At 38.5% G+C, this 21,020-nt stretch overlaps 1 protein-coding gene across 5 annotated transcripts in view; it reads left to right on the top strand.

Annotated features, from left to right (window-relative positions):
- Positions 1-21,020, top strand: part of SBF2 (SET binding factor 2) — a 234,386-nt gene that overhangs the window by 52,192 nt on the left and 161,174 nt on the right. The gene's annotated exons all lie outside the window — the stretch shown is intronic.

Genomic DNA, 21,020 nt, shown 5'->3' on the forward strand with positions numbered 1-21,020 from the left:
ACCATACTAGCCTCTGCTAGACATCTTAAGAGTGCCATAAATGTGGTGTATTTTCCAGTAGTGTTTCTGCTGTGCTGTAAACCAGTTACATTCTGGGTTTAGAATCCCACTGCTCTTACGGAATAGATGTTAACTTCTGGATTTTGTAGACTAATGTGATAAAATAATTTGATACTGATATCTAAGGACTTGCAAGTAGTCCTTGTGTAGCATAACTTTGTCTTACTTGACTACGTGCTGTCAAAGCACAGTTCAATTAATATGCTTTATCCACTCTATTTTGTTTTGAGTTGGAAAAGTAATCACTTCAGAGCACTACAGTCAACATTTTTGGTAGAAATGGTAAAATGCTGAAGTGACATCTGTTTGGAATTTCATCTCTCTTTCAGCTCTCTAATCTTTCATGGAGAATATTGATATGTAACCTTTCTGTATCTATCAAGGTGTTTTAAGATCCACTCTACCCATTTTAACTTAAATTTTTTTCTGGAGGAGAAAGCCATTTTTACAAGCTTTCCTAAGAAGTGCAGATGTTTTTAGAGTCACAGAATGATTTGAGTTGGTTTTCTTCATTCTTCATATCTGTCATCTCCACAGATGATACTTGACTGCATGAGATGATCTCGTTCACCTAAGCTTTGTGTGTGATTCAGGGTCTTTCTTACCGCTCTGTAAGTTTTTCTCATCTTGTTTAAAAATTAGAGGGAAGACTGCAACATGGATTTTTCACTACATCTCTGCTTGTGGGGTTTTTGTGCAACAGTCTGCAGAAGAGATTTTTAGACCCCCCAGTTAAGCCATGAGGTGTAACATTTACAAAACTCTGTGTCTTGGTATTTCCTACCTTATAACTTACAGACGTGTCTGTGATAAGTCTCCTGGAGACCCTGCTTCTCCTGAAGGTTCTGAATTTTGAGTATTAAATGGTTTTTGTTGTTCCTTGTTTAAAAAAAAAAAAAAGCTCTTGAAATACTGTTGACTAAAATGGGAGAGCAACATATATCTCAAACACACGATATGAAAATGAAAATGAAAATGCGCTGTATCTTCAGAAACCAAAACTGAAGAGCAGAAATCCTATTGTTTTACATGTGAGAGCACAAATTATGGGGGAAAAAATGGTTTTAATTATTTTCAGCTTTATGAATAGCCTGATTATGGATGTGCTTTGTGTTTTTCCAAAAACATTAGTTTATACTTGAAAGTTAACTTGGATGAATGCAGCACATGACTGCAGAGTGACACATGTTTTTGAATAGCTGAGCATATCCTTAACGTCAGAGGAGATTCTTTAGCCTAAGTGACCTCTTCCACTTTGGCCTGATCATCACTGGAGATTATTTCAGAATAATTCTATATGAACACAAATCCATGTAAGTTTGGAGTGCGAGCAACAAAAGAGCAGTTCATCTGGAAAGACACACACCAGTGTACATTTCTAAGTCAGTTAAAACTCCAGTGGGTGCTGCACCTTCTGGGTTTACAGCACTGTTTTTAGGTTTACCCAGCCACACAGAAATGAATCGTGATGTATTTGTGTGCATCCAGATCCGTTGTTATACAAAATTCCTGTTTCCAGTTGTTCCTTGTGCCATGTGCAGATGACTGTACCTGTCTAAGTTAGTCGTGTACAGGCGTTTCTCCCTCTGTTGTCTCCACAAACAACAATGTTGAGCTCAGCATGAATCAAAGAAGTTTAGCTTTTGAAAAAGGTTAAGTGCTGTTCTGAGATGGGCAGAGGTTAGACATGAGAAGACTTCAGATAAAGAGCATGAAGAGGATAAGCTGTTCTCCTTGTCCTTTGATAATATGGTGAGTGAATAGATTCTCTAGCAAAGGAGATTTGGTGTCAACAGTAATAAATAGATGGAGCTCATGCTATTTAGAATGAAAATTTTGAGCAGTATTGTATGTTTCTAATGGGGAATGACATGTGTGAGGCTAACAGTGTGACATGGAAAGGGGAATTGCTTGGATAGTCTCCTGAGGTTCTTCTGAGGTTTGTTAATGTGAAAAGCGAAGGCTCTGGCTCTCTGTGTGGCTTCTTGTTTGCTTGTCTGCAGAGAGAGCCACGGGAAAGTACCAGAGTGGGACATCAGAATGGTGATGAATGAAGAAGTCTGTGTGGATTGCTGTGGGAGATGAGACCTGGTCTCTAGGGGGGATTGTCAGGTGTTTGCCCTCGCTGTTCGGTACAGCAAACTTTATGTCACCATTGGATCATCTTCCTTGAGAGAGAATTGGACAAATGTAACAATCCAGAAAACCACTGAATTACCCCTGAACCACTTACCAGTTTGTTATTTAAAATTTCTGTTTTGTTTCAACTCCATATTACAGATTGTCTGTCAGCTTTCTGTAAGAAGTTAGAACTTCTTTTATTCTTGAAGTGCTGTAATTTAGACAATTTTTTGACTGACGTTTCTGTTTTTTTTTTGTTTGGTTGGTTTGGTTTTTCTGTGTGTTTTTGCAGGGAGCTGAGAATTTATGTGGTTTTGGAGAGAACCAGCAAGCAAGAGTGTTGTGTGTTGAATTTATAGCCATATATCCAGTTGTCACAGAGCAATCCTTTCCGGGGTTGTGTGAAGGAGCAGAAAGGCAGATGATGTGCATCTAATCAAACACAGTCTATTGGGCTGGATACAAGATTGTGAAACTTGAACTGGGTCGTTGAATGTATTCTGGGAATTCAGAAATAATTTATCTGTGAAGTTGATTCCTGTGACTGTAAATCACTTTGGAATGTTTTCTAATAGTTCAAGAAAACAGATTAATGGAAAATAAAGGGTATTTTACTTTTTTTCTGAACAAATTTGTTAATGGTTTGAGTTTTGTTAAAACTGACACTTTTCATGCTGAGAATTTCTAATCAGTAGTACTTGTAAATCATTACATTCCCCCAACTCCCCAATTTGACTGACCTTTTAGTTTGTACTCAACATTAATTTAGTTGTGTTTTGATGCAGGTTTCTTCTGCTGGCTTAAATCATCTTAGTGGTTTCAAAGCTTGGCTTCTTAAGCTTGAAAACTTTTTTGAAACCTTTATATAGTGTAAGTGCTTATTCATAATTAATTATAAAAGGTATGTCCTAGTTGTGTTCAGCAAAAACCAGACAAGAACTTTAATAAATTTTAAGATGATCCTTCACAATTTAGTGCATTCTGTGGGCCACAGCTCATTTTATCATTGCATTATCCAGTTTGAAGCCAAACAGAAAGGTCAGTGCAGAGACCTTTTGCTGTTCCCATTGATGTAAATCCTGATTTCTGTGCTCCATACAAGGCAGAGGGGTGTGTGCTGCAGGCATACACCTGACATGGCACCCATGCAGAAAGCAGCTGATTCCAGTGCTTCAGTGTCTGACTGAGGCTGTGCCATGCAGAATTCTTGGGAAAGGTCTTGGAGGCTTATTACCAATTTTTAATTTTTTTTTTTTTAAATTTCAAAAGTAGCCTGTTGGCCTCCAGCACCACCACTAACTGAAGTCTCAAACAGAGCTCAGTTTATGAATCCTGAGGTTGGGGTGTTGTTTGTTTGTAATGCAAACACTACTTAATAGTATTTCAGTACAGTATGATGGTGCTGGCGTTTGGCTGATTGCATGGAATTGGCAGAACCACTTTGGAATTTTCAGTTTTTATTGTACAACCTTTTTGGACTCTTGTCTATATCCCAGTAACATGGAACAAATTGTTCTCTTTTATACAAAACATGGCACTTGTAGGGGGAAAAAGAAGAAGTCTATGAATGAACTTGAAGGTTAAAAGATAAAAAAAGGTGGCTAGGCTATTTAGATGGCCTTCTTCCTCCTGTGTTATTCATTAGTAGTGTGGTATTTCCTAATTTCTGTTATGGTTCTGATCCTGATTTGGTAAATGACAATGAGAATTTTACTGAAGAAATCTTATTTTAAGTAAAAGTCAATAAATCGTAATTTGCTATATATTTGTTACAACAGGAGTTAGGGCTTGGTCATAATAAGGTAAAAGAGTAAAGAAATAATGCACTTTTATATGCAAAATACAGTTTTTATTAAGAGGAAGAGGAAAAATATAACTATATTCAGATGTGGTTTGTAAGTGCTTATTTTAGGGGTGGTCACTAATGAAGAATTTTTCTCTTTGACTGAAATTCTCCTGAGTGGGGATCTGCCACAAGCATGGCTTCTTGTAATGAATTGCAAGTGTGGAACCAGTAGTTTTGCCAGCAGTTTACCTGGACTGCTCCTAGAAAAACCTTTCCTTCTTTCTCTGTCTTCATTGCCCTGTGGATGTCAGAAATAAACCAGTGCAGGCCAAAACCTACAGAAGTGGCAGATTTTTAAGATGAGTGTTAATGGTGCAGCTGATCCATGGAGTGTTAGAACTTTATATAATGTTGCTAAGAGAGACCTCTCTCAGGTGTGTTTGGTTGCAGTGTCTGTGTTTTTCAAGGATGCACTGTCAAAGCATCACTTGTCCACGTGCTTTTATTTAGCTGTCATGGATACCAGCATAAACTGAAAAGGAATTTTATTTCTGTATCAGTAATAGAGTAATAAATGAAGCATTTCAACTGGCTGCTACTATGAATCTCTGAAGCTCCAGCTTGCAGATTTGGAGAGGAGGCAGTTCAGGCTTTACTTGTGGCTAATGCTGCTTGTATGGTGATCCTTGCACAGGTTGTAGTTCTTGCTCAGCCTGCAGTTAAGGAAATCTGAGCTGTGGAGTGAACCTAGGCAAAGAGGGAGAACTCTGACCCCCAAGTCTTCTTTTGAATGGTGTTTGGAACTTGTTCTCAAGAGCTTCCCTGACCGGATATCACAAGTCTTGCAGGTTTGTATCCTTTAAAATATCACTTGCCCTCTGCATGTTTCCCTAGAATAAAGCAAATTCCCCCTGCTCCCCCTCCTGCCCTTCTTGGATTTATGTTTCTAGCTAAGGTACTACTGTTGCTTTTGAAGAAATTTTTCTGTCCAGATTTTGTCATACAGTTGTCTGCAAACTGCTTGCTCATCTTTCCTTTACACTGCCTGGTTCCTTAAGCTTGATGAGAAATGATCTTTTATTTATGTCAATGAAAGGAGATCAGAAAAGCAGATCACACCCTTACAGTGACCAGTATTGGTTATCCTCAAGTCAAAAATGTCTTTATTCTTTTTTGTTGAAAGTATATATTCTGATTTGAATCCCTGCCAAGTTACTTGGACAAAAGCAAGTAGTATATATATAAAATTAGGACTAAAGCAATTTTAATATAATACATAATGTGTAGTCACACCTCCCACCTCCAGATAAAATGATCTGCTGTTTTACTGAGCTGCTAGTATTTCTGTTGTCAGTCTGCCATAAATTGTGGGGAATTTAATATAAGAACTGGCTTTAACTTTCTGGTCGTGTCCCTCTCCCTCTTCTCCCCTGGTCTCTGTGTCTTCAGAGCTTAGTTTTAGCTCTTTATCTAGGTAAAGGAGTTCAACACAAATCCATTCTAGTGTGTGTAAAACAAACTCATAGGACAAGGTTGGATTATGTAACTGCTTTGTGTAGATTCATGCAGTATATTACACTGGATTATAATCAACCCAAATATTCTTTTAGTAATAAAATGCCCAGTGCAGTTATGATTTTGGTGCTTTTTCTTAGGCTTACCTCAGAGCTAGGAGTGCAGGAACAATTATTCTAAAAAAACGTAAATAAATTCAAAATTTTGATCCAAGGGAGAAGATACGTTTTTTAGTTTACTGAAAGATCTCTGGTTTAATGTAGTATTTTAAAAACAAGCAATATTCCTGTTATGTACATGGCATATGCAGAATCAACCTCACTTCATTTTTTTAACTATATTGTTTCCTTTTTGACATGTGTTATAGCAGTGGACAAGAGAGATGTTCATTAAAATCATGGCTTATAAGCTTAGAATGAAGAATGAATTAGATTTAATGTCAAAATAGTGGGATAAGAAGTGAGTACTAAAGTTACAGCGTGCATTCGTGACCTCAATGTTTTTAACATTCCTTGAATACCAGATTTGTCTAGTTCTCGGCATCACCTCATGATTATTTGCTATAACTGCATACCAGAAAACCTTATTTCACAAGGATTTTCCTGCATTCTGGCCCAGTAATATACTTGTAGAGACTTGTTGGCATTTGCAATTTTGAAGATTTGTTGTTGGACCATTTTCATATCTGGTTCATGTCTTGTATATTGCATTTGATCTGCTTCTCACAAAGCAGAGAAACTGGCAAGACCTCTCAAAAAGTGGGTGGAGAGTACAGTCCCCTCCTCCCCCCAATTTAAATATTTTGCTCCTATGACCAATGTGTGTTCAGAGCCGCCACTCTGCACCAGCAGCTTCTCAGCATCCAGAGCGAGTCATTGTATTGGCACTGAGGAGCAAAAATTACTCCGAAAAGTCACTTGCTCTTTTGGGTTATGGCTGAATCATTTATATAAACATGGCTGAAGTTTTCTATTTTGAAATTCCAGATTCGATTCTTGTTACACTTTCATCGATACCGTTACGTAAAAGGATGTGTTTTGCTCATTTCATGTCTGAATGTCTTTCATCCAAAAGATCAGCAGCATTTCCAGCAGTGACTATTGTAATAAATATATATCTACAATTTTCTTTGGGTTTGGGTAATACAATTGTGAAAATGTCACATGATTTGGGAAACTGTTTCCATTTTATGTAACCAAAGAGCAATTAAGTGAATGGAAATATATTAAATAACAATAATTTTGTGAGGTTTGCTCAGGCTTGAAAGATTGTTGATGTTAGTTTTTTGTACTAGTATGCCTTAGGTGAAGAAAGTAACTATCTGAGTTGCTATGCCTGAGAAAATTTTTTTGCAATAATAACTTCTGTGGACTCAAATGCAATTAATAAATATTTAAATATATTTTAGCTTGGTTTAAAATGAAGGCACATCAGTGTTAAGTTTAGTTTATTCTGGCTGCCACAAACATAATTATATTTGTATTTTGTGTGGCAAAGGCTAAACAGATAGTATTCAGTGAAGTGTTCAATAATACATTTTCCAAAATGTTTCAGTTTGATCCAAGGTGAAAAATAATATAATTAAGTAAAATGTAATCAAATGTCAGATTTTTGTGCTGACTTTGGCTTTAGACTGCAAGTCTTGTGTGTAAGAGTTCAGCTAAAACCACTTAACTCTGGACCCTGAGTTCAGACTGATAATTAGATAACCTAAGTGGGATGTTTTTATTGAACCATTTCTTGGGTTGTTGAAATGGAAAGGCAGAAGCAGTTTAACCAAAAAAAAGAACTGATTTAAAGGTTTTGTCTGTACCTTTTCTTTCAAAACTCATCATTAGGCTTTCAAGAACACTTCAAAATTACAGAAAACAAGAGATTCTTTTCATTGGCTCTCCTTCCTTTTTTAACCTCTTTTTGTAGGATCTGAATACATTGAATGATGCAACTATTTTTTAACAGTCTGTATTTGTAGTTTGATGATGAAAAGAAATGGTTGGAAATGGTTACCTGCAAAGGAGCTATTTGGTGGCATGTTTTGTGTTTTGGCTGGGTTTTTTAAATGAAACATTTTGAGCTTATCAGCCACTAAATAGACATCTTTTCTAAGTATCCTAATTTCGTTTGTTAAATACATAGATGTGATCTATGCTGAAGCATTTTAGGGTGTGTAGTATGGGATAATAGTTGACATACTTCTTATATTATTAAGGTGCGTCATTATTACAGCATATGCACACCCTCTTATGTCTTATTGCTTAAATATGACAGTGCTTATAAGCTTTCCTTTTAAAGTATGAATTTACTACCATGAGTTAAGTAACAGCATATTTATGTGCACCATTTCACCTATTATGGGTAATGCCTTACGTGTCTGTTGCAAGAGCTACACTACAGTGGAAACCGTATTTAAATGAGGGGTTGAATTTAGTAGTGGTTTCTGAAGGGCGTTCAAAGAAGGAAACTTAATGACTCCTGTCTCTTCAGATTACTGACTTAAAGTGTGGCAGAAAAGAATGTGCCTTTTCAGTTTCAGTTTCACAGCATTTGATGTCTTGCCCTAAATGGAGTAAGAATGGGGTGCTCAGGAGTTACCTATCATTTCATTTTAGTCTGAGTTACCCCCGCCTTCGGGTTTTCTTGTTTGAGAGGGTGGGGTTCTCTATGCCAGCACTGATCCAGAGGGAGAGGAGAAAGCCAATTACCTAATTTGAGATGCAATCTAGAAATGCATAACTGAGATTTGCAAAGTGCACTTGTGCATTTCAGCCCCCAGTAAGACAGACAGTGCACACAGGGGGTGTGTGCTTTCTGCTGAGGCTGCAAAAGCATCGTGGCCAGCAGGGTGAGGGAGGGGATTCTGCCCCTCTGCTCTTCTCTGGTGAGATCCCACCTGGAACACTGCATCCAGCTCTGGTTCCCCTGCACAGCAAGGGAATGGACCTGTTGCACGAGTTCAGAGGAGGCCACCAAGATGATCACAGGGATGGAGCACCACTCCTGTGAGAAAAGGCTGGGAGAGCTGGGGTTGTGTAGCCTGGAAAAGAGAAGGCCAAGGGAAACCTTCTTCTGGCAGCCTTCCATTTCTTGAAGTGGTGCTACAAAAGAGCTGGAGCGGGACTTTTTACAAGGGCAGGTGGTGATAGGACAAGGGGGAATGGCTTCAAACTGAAGGAAAGTGGGTTTAGATTAGATTATAAGAAGATTCACTATAGGAGTGGTGAGATGCTGGAACAGGTTGCCCAGAGAAGCTGTGAATGCCCCATCCCTGAAAGTGTTCAAGGCCAGGTTGGATGAGGCTCTGAGTAACCTGGTATAGTGGAAAGTGTCCCTGTTCCTGGGCAGGGAGTTGGATGTAGAATATCTTTATGGTCCCTTCCGATCCAGACCTTTCTATGATTCTGTGACTTGCTGTTTAAATTTCAACCTAGTGGCAAAATGCTGGCATTGCTACAATTTCTGCAAGCTTGTCTTCTTACTAGTCTGCATGTGCTACCTTCCTCTTCCTAAAGTGTCTGTATAACTGCGGTGGGAACAATATGAATTTTGGAAGGCTATGTTTTAAACAGGAATTAGCAGTGTAACAGATAAATAGGTTTAGATCTATTCATTCTGCTACAACTGGAGATATTACACTGTTGGTAGTTGAGCTAATGTGGTTAAAGTGAACCACACTTCAGGTTCCCTTTCCTGAGTGGTAACAAAAAGTCTGGTATTGCATATGCATCTTTAGGGGTTTTTTTTCATGTGCTTTAGTTTACCCTTCTCAGTTAGGAAACATGTAATGCTTCGTTACCCAATTGCTTGATATTGTGAGAGCCTCTCATGTACGATCACAGAAGACTTTAGTATTGACTGTTCCAGATTCTTTTACTGTCCCCAGACTTGATGAATTTACTGTTGAATGTTTATGATATGTTCAGAAATTATCTGTAGAAAACAAACCCTAAGTCAATCAGCCCCTACTACACATGCACAGAGCCTAGCAGAGATCTAATTTGCCTCCCTTGGGGAAAACTAACCATTTATTCTTACTTTTAAAAATAGCTCATTACTTCAAAAGAGACCTGTTCTCCTATACCATGACAATTTAATTTGATTGAGAGTTTTTTTGGTGAATGTTCTTGTTGAAGGACGTTTTACTAAGTGACTCTATTGTGTTGAGTACATCCAATTACTTTTGTTGAAGAGCTGTTAATAGATGGATGATTTATGATCTAGCTGTAGAGAAGCCTTTCTGATTCTTTTCCAGTGTAATTTGTTTTTCTGTAGGGTTACTAGTTCTGTAATTTGATGTCTTCTGCATGTTTGCTACTTGCAAGCAAATATTCTGGATAATGCTTTTTATAAACAGAAGAAACATCTGCCTACTTCCAATAACCCCATCTTGCCTTGTCTTCTGAAACCCACAATTTAGAGTTCTCTAATTTTATATTTTGCTTACACAGAACGCTTGGAATTATGCTGTTTTCATTTTCCGAAATCTTCTGTATCTTCCCCTCCAAAATAGAGTTTTGTTCTGGGAACTTCCTCAGGAACCTCTCTAAGGAACTATAACGTAGAAAGACTTCTAAGAGGGGTTCTTTTAGTCCTCTTTGAGGGATTTTACCTTTGCTCTTATTTTATCCATTGTCATCATCAGCTTTTAGAAGCTTTCTCCTTCTGATGCATGATGAAACATATCTTAGTAGTAATTGAGGTGATTGTCCCACTCTGCACTGGGGTGGCCTCACCTCGAGTCCTGTGTGCAGTTTTGGGCACTACAACGTAGAAAAGATGAAAAGCTATTAGAGAGTGACCAAAGGAGGGCATGAAGATGAGGAGTTGGGAGGGGAAGCCATATGAAGAATGGATGAGGTCACTTGGTCTGTTCAGCCTGGAGAAAAGGGACTGAGGAGAGACCTCACTGCAGTTAAAACTTCCTCACAAGGGGAAGAGGAGGGACTGGCACTGATCTCTTCTCTCTGGTGACCAGTGACAGGACCTGAGAGAGTGGCCTGAGGCTGTGTCAGGAGAGGTTTAGGTTGGATATCAGGAAAAAGGTTCCTCACCCAGAGGATGGTTGGGCACTGAAACAGGCTCCCCAGGGCAGTGGTCACACCACCATCCTGAGAGAGTTCAAGAGTGTTTGGACAACATTCTCAGGCATGTGGTGGCTCTTGGGGTGTCCTGTACAGGGCCAGGAGTTGGACTTGATGATCCTGATGGGTCCATCCAACTCAGAATATTCTATGATTTGATGATTCTAATCTTTATTCCTTAGCATGTTTCTCTGCCACATTTCTCAATCATTTTCAAAGGTAGTTTTATATGTAAATTGCTGGAATTTATGTGTGCTTCTACTTTCCTTTTCTTGGACATGACTTTCCCCCCCCTGGAAAAATGGATTGTTTTCAAACAATCATTATGACGGGTGGGTGATACACTCTGACAGCAACAGGCTTCAGACTCATCACCATTTCCTAGGAGCAGTCAGGTCTATGTGAGGCTTATCACATTGACTTCCAGCAAAGAAATTGCTACAAGTTCTTGCTAAAATCAATTATATTCCTACTCCCTTGCCTTTAGAACTCGCTTTTCCTTACAAGCTGGGTTCATTCCTACTGTGAGAGTGTCCTCTGTGGAAAGAGGGTCAAGGCTACTCGTGGGTAGGGTCCTATCTTGGAATAATGCTCTCTCAATGTGAGACTTCTGTGTACAGAGAAGGAAACAGAGACTTGGAGTGGGACTGTGCTGTGTGGCCTGGCTGGCCCAGCACAGTCTGACTGACCTGCTGCTTTCCTGGCAGAGAAGCAGCAGCATCGTGTTCCAAGGAGCAGTGCCTGGGCACAGCTTACCAAGGGAACTATGTGGGCCACCACCGGGATGTGGCAGGAGAAGGAGGGAAAATAAAATGGTTATTGTGGATGCTGATCTTTTAGTTTTTATGTGCTTGCTGTCAATTTTTTTCTTGACTCTTCAATTTCTGTCTGATACGGGAATGTGTGATTAAAAAGTGTTGAAATGTTGAAAAAAGAAGAGTTTTAATAAATTTTTCCAAGCAGGGATTTTGTCTCTAAACTTTTCAAGCAAGCTGGCAAGAGTGTGCTTTCGTAAAAGTCTGTGGCCAGCTCACTTGTGTTCATTTGGAACACAGCTCTGGAGTTTGGGCTTCTTGTCACTGCCTGAATTTTCCTCAGTAGGAACAGTATTGAAATTCCCATACTAAACCTCCCGTGGTTATCCTTCCTCTTTGAAATTAGTTTGTGTATGTTTTCACTGCATATTGTGTATTTGCACCATGTTGACATTGTCTTCAGGTTTTACTTAAAGATAATGTACCTTTCCTGAAAATACCTGAGGTGATGAAAAGGATGTTATTTTTTTCTTGTTCTGATAGGTATTTCAGGTATTTTAGTAAAGGATTATACAGATGTTTTCATACCACAGTGGAAAGACTGTACATGGTGCTGTTAAATGTGAGTGCTTGTCTGAACTTGTTTATACATCCTCTTTGGGATGCAGCTGTGCCACACTTGTGGTGGGAAAACAAAGAGATCTTACTTAAAAGCTGTAGCAGTATTGTGGCACAAAGGTACTGTTATTGGGGGCTTTGGGGCTTTAGGTGGGTTTTGTTTCTTCTTTTTAGATTTCAGGCTCTAGTTTTGCTACCACATGCCATAAATTTTGCACAAGACTGCAATTTATGTGCAGTGTTTTCAACTACAGTAAACATTAATAACCTCATCCAGAAAAGAATTAAAATGCTTTGAGGTCATGAACCTAATCCTTGGAACGCCATGGGTCACAGTTAGAGTTGACTTTAGTCAGTGTGGCTGAATGAATATGTGTATGCATATATGTAAAACAAAAATCTGACAGTTTTTTTCATATATCCCTTACTTTGTAGAATTTCTGGGTTGTGAAAGAGGCAGTGACTTTGAAAGTTTTATTGTGTTTTTACTGCGGCTTTTAAAATGCATATAAATAAGTAATTGCATGCTTTAAATGGAAGCAACATAAATGCATGGAGTGCTCTTTACTATTTTTGTCTTACATATACTATCTTAATATGTTGCATTCAATGGATACAGTAATTTCAGAACAGTAGCTGATATTTTTATATTTAGTTTGGTTTTATTTTTAATCAAATCAGTCTTGGTCTTATATTCTGTTTAAGATAAGAATTTGTGTAATACTATGGAGCAGGGGGGAGAAGCTTGTTAAAGGTTGTTATATGTTGATGTACAATTCCACGGGGCTTTGTGAACACTTTCATGTGGATTCACTGGAAATGACTGGACAGAATATTTTTCTTAGATTTTTTTTTTCCTTTCAGTTGGCAGTATTTCCTTCTAACCCTTTTTTTAAAGATTTTCCTTTGCTGAGGATACTATTTCTCTATTACAAACCCAAAAACCTGATGGCTCTGGAAACAATTATTTCAGATGAGACATTAGAATTGCAGATAAATATGAACACTTCAATTTTTTCTTAACTATGAGCACTTGATAATTTACTCCTTATGTGTTTTGAAAAGTAAATTTGCTCATTACTCTTGGTATTATAATTCATTCTTTAAAACATCATTATTAGCATCAGTTTTGCAAATAGGCTAACAGGTATTATGGCAGTCAGTCATGAGTTCTGGGGGCATATTTTTTGTATAACACGTAGTGCATTCGTGACTGCAAAATTTTCTCTTGTGCTTTTTCTGTTTCTGGTGTTGGCATTAAAAGCATACATTTAGTCAGGTATTTACCATCTAAATTTCACTGTTTTCACTGTCTCATTTCAAATATCTGATCAGTTGGTGCTCCAAACTGTGTCTTGATTGAAGTAAATTGTCTTTTAAGAATGTCTCTGCTGGAGGAGTCAGCAGAAGTTGGTTAGCACGGTTACAGGAAGAAACCACAAGGATCTGGCTTCCAGCAGATACTGGAAGATATGTGAGTCGATACACTCAAGGGCAGGGCTACCATCCAGAGGAGCTTGTGTAGGCTGGAGGAGTGAGCCAGGGCAAGCATTATGAAGTGAATCAGGGAAAAATGCAAAGCCCATATCTGGGAGGGGAGAACCACGTGTTGTGTTTCATGTTGGAGACTGGCTGGCTGGGAGGTGTCTCTGCTGAAAATGACCTCGAGGTCTTGCTAGACAGCAAGCTGAATGTGAGCCAGAGCGTGCCCTGGCAGCAAAGACCTACAGCATCATCCCAAATGGCATTCAGAGGATCACAGCCAGGAACCTGAGGGAGTTGATTATTGATGTCCTTTAGTCAGCACTTGAGAGATCCCAACCAAAAAGCTGCATCTGCTTTTGGGCCCCCCAATATAAGAAGGATGTCCATCAACTGGAGCTGTACTAGAGGAGGGCAGCCGAGATGGTCTGGTCAGGTCCCAGAAGACTTGTCCCACGAGGAGAGGCTGCAGGAGCTGGGACTGTTCAGACTGAAGAAGGGACATCTTTGGGATGACTGAACAGCAGCCTCCCAATACCTATTTGAGGGTAGGTATCAAGAAGATGGAGCCAGCTTCTACTCAGTGGCACCTGATGGGAGAACAAGAGGCAAAAGGTATAAATTGAAGTAAGAGGGGTTGTAAGCCAAGCAAGGGAAAAGCTTCCATCATAAGGAGAGTCAAGCATTGGGATAAGCTGTCCAAGAGACTTCATGGTCTCCATCCTTGGAGGTGTTCAAGACTGACTTTGTAAATCCCTGAGCAATCTGGTCTGAATTCATACTGTTTATCATACTTTGAGCAGGAGGTTGGACTGTACAGCTCCTGAAGTGCGTTCCCTAGGACTTCCTGTTGTCAGCAGCCTTATGTATCATAGTGTGCAGAGGTTGATGAGGAGAAGGAAGAACTGCAGTGAGATTATATCTCAGTTAAAGCAGCTACTGCATTGCAAAAGGGTCCTGCTGCTGAGCAAGAGGGGCAGAGCTGCATCCCAGCACATAACTCACATTCAGTGAGCCAGGTCACACACATGCTGTGATTAACTTTGTAGTTGATTTCTTACAGGTAACTCTGAAGAGTTGTTTTCCAGCTCTCTGCCCAACATCCTAAGGGTGCTTCATCTGGGAGCTGGTTCTGGATGTTGTTCATCAGTCTGGCTGTCAGTACCAGCAGATTTCCTCCAGCTGCACAGAACAAACAGCAGCTGCATTTACTGCTGTGGACTGCTAACAAAACCGAATCGCACATTTCACCTTTTAAAAGATCTTGTTGGAAATAAGTACTTTTCTAAAAATGTAGGAGATAGACCTGTTTATTGCAAAATCCCCAATGTTTTGGTCTAACTGGAGGCCTAATTGACAACTCTGCATTTGAAAAAAGATGGAGAAGAAAGCAACTAATTTTAAAATACATTTTCCTTCTTAGTATTTAAGTTATTGATGGGTTGTGGTATGGTTTTCATTACTCCATCCAGTCACTTGGTTTCTGTCACTTTCTCATGTGTAGAGCCAGATATGCAAGAAGTTCTCTTAGTAATTTAGTGCCTTGATTTTGTGGTATTCGTCAACAGCATCTGTTTTATAGCGATGTGCATGTTCCTAGAAACCTGTAGAAGCAGAAATGCCACTTCTGGCTTGCCAGATCTCTTGATCAAAAGTTACTAAAGGCCTGGAAATTCTTCCCAGTAGACCTGCTATCAGCTCTATCTAGAAACAGAATATATGCTTCGTTAACTTGAGGTAGCCGTTCTTACGATAAATCATTTTGATTAGTTGGTAGGTGGTGTGTTTGTTGGGTGAGCATGGTTGTCTACTGAAAAGGCAAAGGTAAAAATGGCAAACTTAATGAACACTTGGTCTGAATGTGTTTTCACATTTTGCTCTAGAAGGAGTGCGTATCTTCCATGGGAGGTGAGGGAGGTGGCTGTGTACAGCATGGTCTTTATCTTCATCACACGTGTACTGCTTTTAGTTATGGCACTTAGAATGCCAGAAACAGCAGCTGCCAAGACTGGAGAAATAAATTTGTCTGCTTTATCACACAGTCATTTTATTTTCAGGAAAAGAAATCTTAAGCAGAAATTTGTCTAATTGTCAGCATGTCAACTTGCTAATTTTCTTTACCTTTCCTTTGACAGTATTTTTCTCTATGAAAATCTCTTAAATGGTTGCTTTTTTCAGCCTTCAAATCAGTATGTTTGGCCTTTACAAAATGTCTATGTAAAGCTTTGTGGAAATTGCTTTGAAAAATATCTAGATACCTTAAAGATGTAAATTGTGAAAATGTGTTTTTGCATCTTAGAGTGGAAATCTAATTCAACTGATGTTTTCTTCTAGTTGAAAATAAGTAGCTTTTAATGTGCCATCCTGAAAAAGCATTATTAAAAGAGGAAAATATATGTATCTCAATGAAAATATCTCAATATTCCATTTGTTAGTAGTAAAAGATTTCTTTTGCTACAGAAAGGGAGTGCTCAGCTTCAGGCAAGACTCTATTTCAGGCTTAATTTGTGTTTCAATAATTTCAGTGAATTAGATGTTCCATGAAGGAAATGAAAATGAAACTTAGACTTGTGCCCCCCTGCCTCAAACAAGAATGTGATTTAGATAAAGGCAACTTTATGGGTAATCTGCAGTTCATGTAAATATTTTTTTTAAATCCGCCGTGTTTCTGTGTTTTATTCCATGTGAGGCTTTCAGGGCAGACCTGGCTGGGGGTTCAGCAGATAGTTATGCGTGGAGGTATTTGTCTGACAGAGACTGCTTGACTTTTTAAACTCTCCTCATTGTTCCAACGCAGTCCCAGCTGGAATGTGGAATGCAGCACGAGCTTCCGGGAAGTGCTCGAACACTGCTCCAACAAACGCCTAAATAGGAGGGAGGATCATCACTGGTGACTAAGGGCAGCTGAGCTCAGCTTAGCAATTCCTCAGTTCTTTTGTTTTCCTGTCCCGCGGTGAGACGTGGTCTTGGCAATGGCTGTTGTGATAAAGGAAAGGAAAGGTGAACCAGCTCCTCAAGCAGGAACTGCGGGAGGCTGTGTTTGTTTCTCTTTCTTGTTTGGTAATGAAAGCTGTTGTTTCAGTGAATAAGCAAGCGGCAATGACATGCAGAATTGCACGTTCTAGTGAGACACTGACCTGCCAAGATTCCTTTCATTTATAACATATTCCAGAAAAAACTTTTGACCAGAAGCATCATGTTACTACTTAGAAAGCTCATCTTAGAACATGAGAATCCAGCATTTCTGAAACTGTGGTTTAACATCTTGGTGTAAGAGGTTGGTGTGATGATTATAATCAGAAGAGTTGGTTTGTTTATGTAGTGTTGTAAAATTCAGTATTTTACATGTTGTTTTAGTTAGTGCACTATATACTACTTACATTTGCCATAATTGTCACATTGTGGTAAACTTCTGAAAGTTTATTTTGATTTTTCCACTACTTTAGGATCTTTCATGTGAAAAAAGGTACCTTTTATTTTTCTTTGCACTGTGATAGGGGTTATTTTGGTGCTGTCTTTACTGATGATTCATTAGAGTTAGAATTCATTTTAGTTGATAGATGTACCTTGCAGATGGTGAATTAAGTCTTTTATTTATGTGAGTAGTAATGTTATCATGACACAAAAATATTTATGGCTATATGTACTAGCTGCCTCCTTGCTCCTAGTAGCAGACTTACTGCTTACATATTTCTAGTAATTAAGAACACAAAATCATGCAGGAAGGATGTCATTACTGCCTAAAATACACTGAGTGATTTAATAAGTACTGTACATGTCAGGCCTTAATTGCACAGGTGATTAGAGCTCTGGCTGGAGAGTGAAATGGGCACTTTTCCTTAAGAGACCATTTAGTGCATTCCTTTTGTATTAATAAAAAGCATCAAACCTTTGAAGTGTGTGCACTGAAAAGATGGTAGAACTTAACCAGAACAACTAATGACACTGATCAAACAGCAGATTTTTTGTTTTAAATAAAGATAAAGAAGATATCAAAGAAGGAGTTAATGGTTCCAGAAAGGAAAACTGCCCTGTGAATCTGTTCATGTTTGAGTGCACATTCAGAACTGGATCCAGCTGCACTGTAGATGGAAAGGCTGCTCAGTCCATGCAGCTGATCCCTTTATCTTGTGACCTGGAGTGTGTGACACAGTGGATAAGGGATTCATTCCTCTGTCCTGCATTCCATTTCAGTAAATCCTTCCACACCCAGCACCTCATCCAAAGCACTTTTTTTGGTTTTTTTTTGGTTTTTTTTTGTCGGTTTTGAAGTTATTTAGGGAAAGCCCAGAAACAACGTACGCGTAAAGAAGGATGCATCCTGCTGACATGTTCTTCCTTTTCCAGGAACTGACGTTCTCATCGTGTTGAGTGACACACACAAGGAATATTGAGTTTTTAATAATCGTGTGAAATAAAATGAAAAGGGGGAGGGGGACTGCAGTATTTGGGAATTTGGAGAGGAACTTTGGTTCCGGTCTCAGGAGTTGTTTCATTTTGTAATTGGACTGCTTATTAAAATATGCAGTTTTTAAAAACAGTAGCTGAATAAAAAACAGAACAAAATTCTCTTCTGTGCCTCTCTATGCCTCGCTAATCTGTTAATATTCTCTGAGTGCATAAACCAAACAGTGGATCCAGCTGAATCATTGACATCGTTTATTTGAAGATTCCAAGTCCTTTGCCAAACCCCTTCCAAATAGGTCAAGGAAATTATGAGGCAAGGGACAGTCAGTAATCAGGTAGTGACCAGGAGAGCTGAAAGAGATTGAAAGGTGCAAAACAAAAGTGTTCATCCCAGCAGAAGTGTTCCTTGTTGGAGATGAGAATGTTTATATGCAATAAATACCATCTATAGGATTAACAAAATTGCAGATATTAGAACTATTTATCTAGTTGGGATCAGAAAAAACCCTTGGGAGAATTTTGTGAGTGCAGATTAGTTGGATGAGTAGCAAGACAGCACATGAAATTCTGTGCTGATGAATGCAAACCCATGCATAGTGAAGGAAGTAATATGAACTCTGCATAAGCTTTGCTGTGTTAGGAATTAATTTTGCAAATTTAGTAGACATCTGAGCAATATTTTGGACAGCAGAGTTGAAGATCCCTGGCTTAGTAAGCAACAGTTTGTGAAAAAAAGCAAAAGCTAAAATTTGTTAAGGATGGAATTATGGAAATAAAATGCAAAAACAAGTAGTTCCCCTGTTGCCTTGAAGCACAGAAACAAGAAATTTGGGGATGATTACTAGTATGACAAGACAGATGAAAAGCTTGTGAAGGTGTATAATAAATATGTTGGATATGTCTTTCTTCATCTTCTGGAACCTGGTATATTTTTCTCACTTTGTATAACAAAGTCAGAAGGCAAAACTTTGAAGCACTGTTAAAAAGTCAGAAAAACTTTCTTTAGATAAGAAGTAGTAATTTTCAGATCCTGTGATGTGTGTAAAAGATTAAGTTCCTTCTTTTCACCAATAGATTCTTGCATTTCCATTTTCATAGAAGAAATACTTGCAGTAGTTTAAGGATTTGCAGGTTAATAAGCAAAACATTTTTAGTTCAGCAGAGTAAATTTTTCCAAATCTTTTAACTCAGATAAATTTATTTTTGGATAGAAATGCCATATGTGGGGGAATGACTTTTTTTGTATTTGCTGTACTTTTGTAACAGCCAGTGAGATTATGTATTTGCAGGGAGGTACCTGCTTGTGACTCAGGCTGGAGCTGAACATTATGTTCATACACTGCCTCCTCAGTCTCTTATTTAGTGCTCATCTTTGTGCTTTAGCCTGGTGGTAGCCTCTTAATTTATAAGTCTGAGTTTATTAGAGGAATTGTATCTGAGCATCTCATGTGATTAATAAATGTTCTTCCTGCTTGGAACAAGTAAAGGAGAAATCCTATTAAAAAATGAGTTTTAATCAATGAATGAGGTGCTTTTGATTTAAAGCATGTCCATAAGTAAATCCTTTTTAATACTAAACAATCTTGGTAGATAGGTGCAGTTAAATTTGGGGTTCACAGTGAATTTTAGGAAACAGCATGATGCGGCAAGTACACTAAATTAATTTCTGAGCAGCAGAAGAACTAGTTTAAAAAGCCTTTCTGGCTCAAGTGAATTTCTGCCAACAGGTATTTTTCAGTTGCCTTCTCAGTGCTGAGAATGGATGTTATTAAAAAATCCACTGACTGCCATGGTTATTGCTTACCCTTCTGATTCAAGGTTCTCACTTGGCACCATTGCCAGAAAAGCAAAGCATTGTGAAGATGCACATGATACTGTCTTGAGGTAATTCTGAGATGCAGGCATCTGTTACTGATGATGGTATGCATTTTTATGGCATAGATGAATTAAGCATTGGTTTGTTTCTTAGAAATTTTCTGTTTTGGAGCAGAAACTGGCTTTACAGCTGTGTCTGTAGGAAATTACATTGGAATCTGTGACTCCATGAAACCTTAGATAAGCATTAGTGACTGAGTTTTTGAGAATAATTTCTCATTATTAAAAATAAATGTTGTTCATATGTTTCTAGTGGATACAGGATTTTACCATTTGGATTAGTAAAAATTTGTACCCTAAATGGAGACTTCATTTTTGGTGTGTATCTTGGTGATGTTCTTACACAAAGGTATAACTAGTGAATTCAAAGTTTGGAAAAGTCATTGCTGCTTGATTTTGGTCCATGGCTAACATAATGTCTGCCAACCTTTGCTTCTTAATGCATTTTTTTTCATCAAGTGTGTCTACTTTTGCTAATGAATTTTAATTTTAATTATGCTAATATTTATTCTATGTGTATCTCTTCTAAAGAAGCTGTTAGAACTCAAAATCTTTGGTTCTGGGAATTGTTGGGGGTGTAGCTCTTGCACACCTAGCTTTAAGGATGGCCTTCACTGCTCAAATCCTTTTGTAATATAATGAGTAGATCTGTAAGGAGAGAGTGACCGCTTTAGTTTTACCAGTAATTAATCTAGCAGTGTGTGATAGACAAAGAAATTATTTCTCAGAAAACTGGATGGAATGAGAAGATCATCCTAAAATACAGACCAAGGTGTTATAGACCTTTCTGTTCTGAGGATGAGGAAAGGAACAAGGAGGAACACATCAAGGAATATTCAGTCATCAGATGATTGACTGTTGTTCTGTATTTGGCAAGTGAAGGGAAGTGGTGATGGCAGGATATTGTTGTACAAGACATTCTGGCTGTGAAAGAAGAGAGATTGATAACTGGTGATATCTGTGTAGTTCTGGTCATTGGGTTGTGCCTTCAGTTCCATTATCCTCACATTACCTTAAGTAACCCAGGATGCAAATGCCCTCCAGGGAGGGTAATGAATAAGACTGTTCAAGTTCTCAGGCTCAATGAATCCCTCTATTCAGTGCTGTAAAACGGTATTTGATGTCCCCAAAGTCAGGTTACTTTTCAGAGTGTCTTTTCTGCGTTTGACAGCACAGGTTAACTGTATGGAATACTGACATGTCTGGAACATGTTTTTGTGAAAAGCAGAGCTTGCTTATCCTGGGTAAAAAGCACAAAAGCATTAGCAAGTGCAGAGATTTGCAGTTAGTGCTTAATGCTCCCAGTTGTTTACCCAGTGCTCA

The sequence above is a fragment of the Aphelocoma coerulescens genome, chromosome 5, assembly GCF_041296385.1.
Source record: "Aphelocoma coerulescens isolate FSJ_1873_10779 chromosome 5, UR_Acoe_1.0, whole genome shotgun sequence".
NCBI classification, from domain to species: Eukaryota; Metazoa; Chordata; class Aves; order Passeriformes; family Corvidae; genus Aphelocoma; species Aphelocoma coerulescens.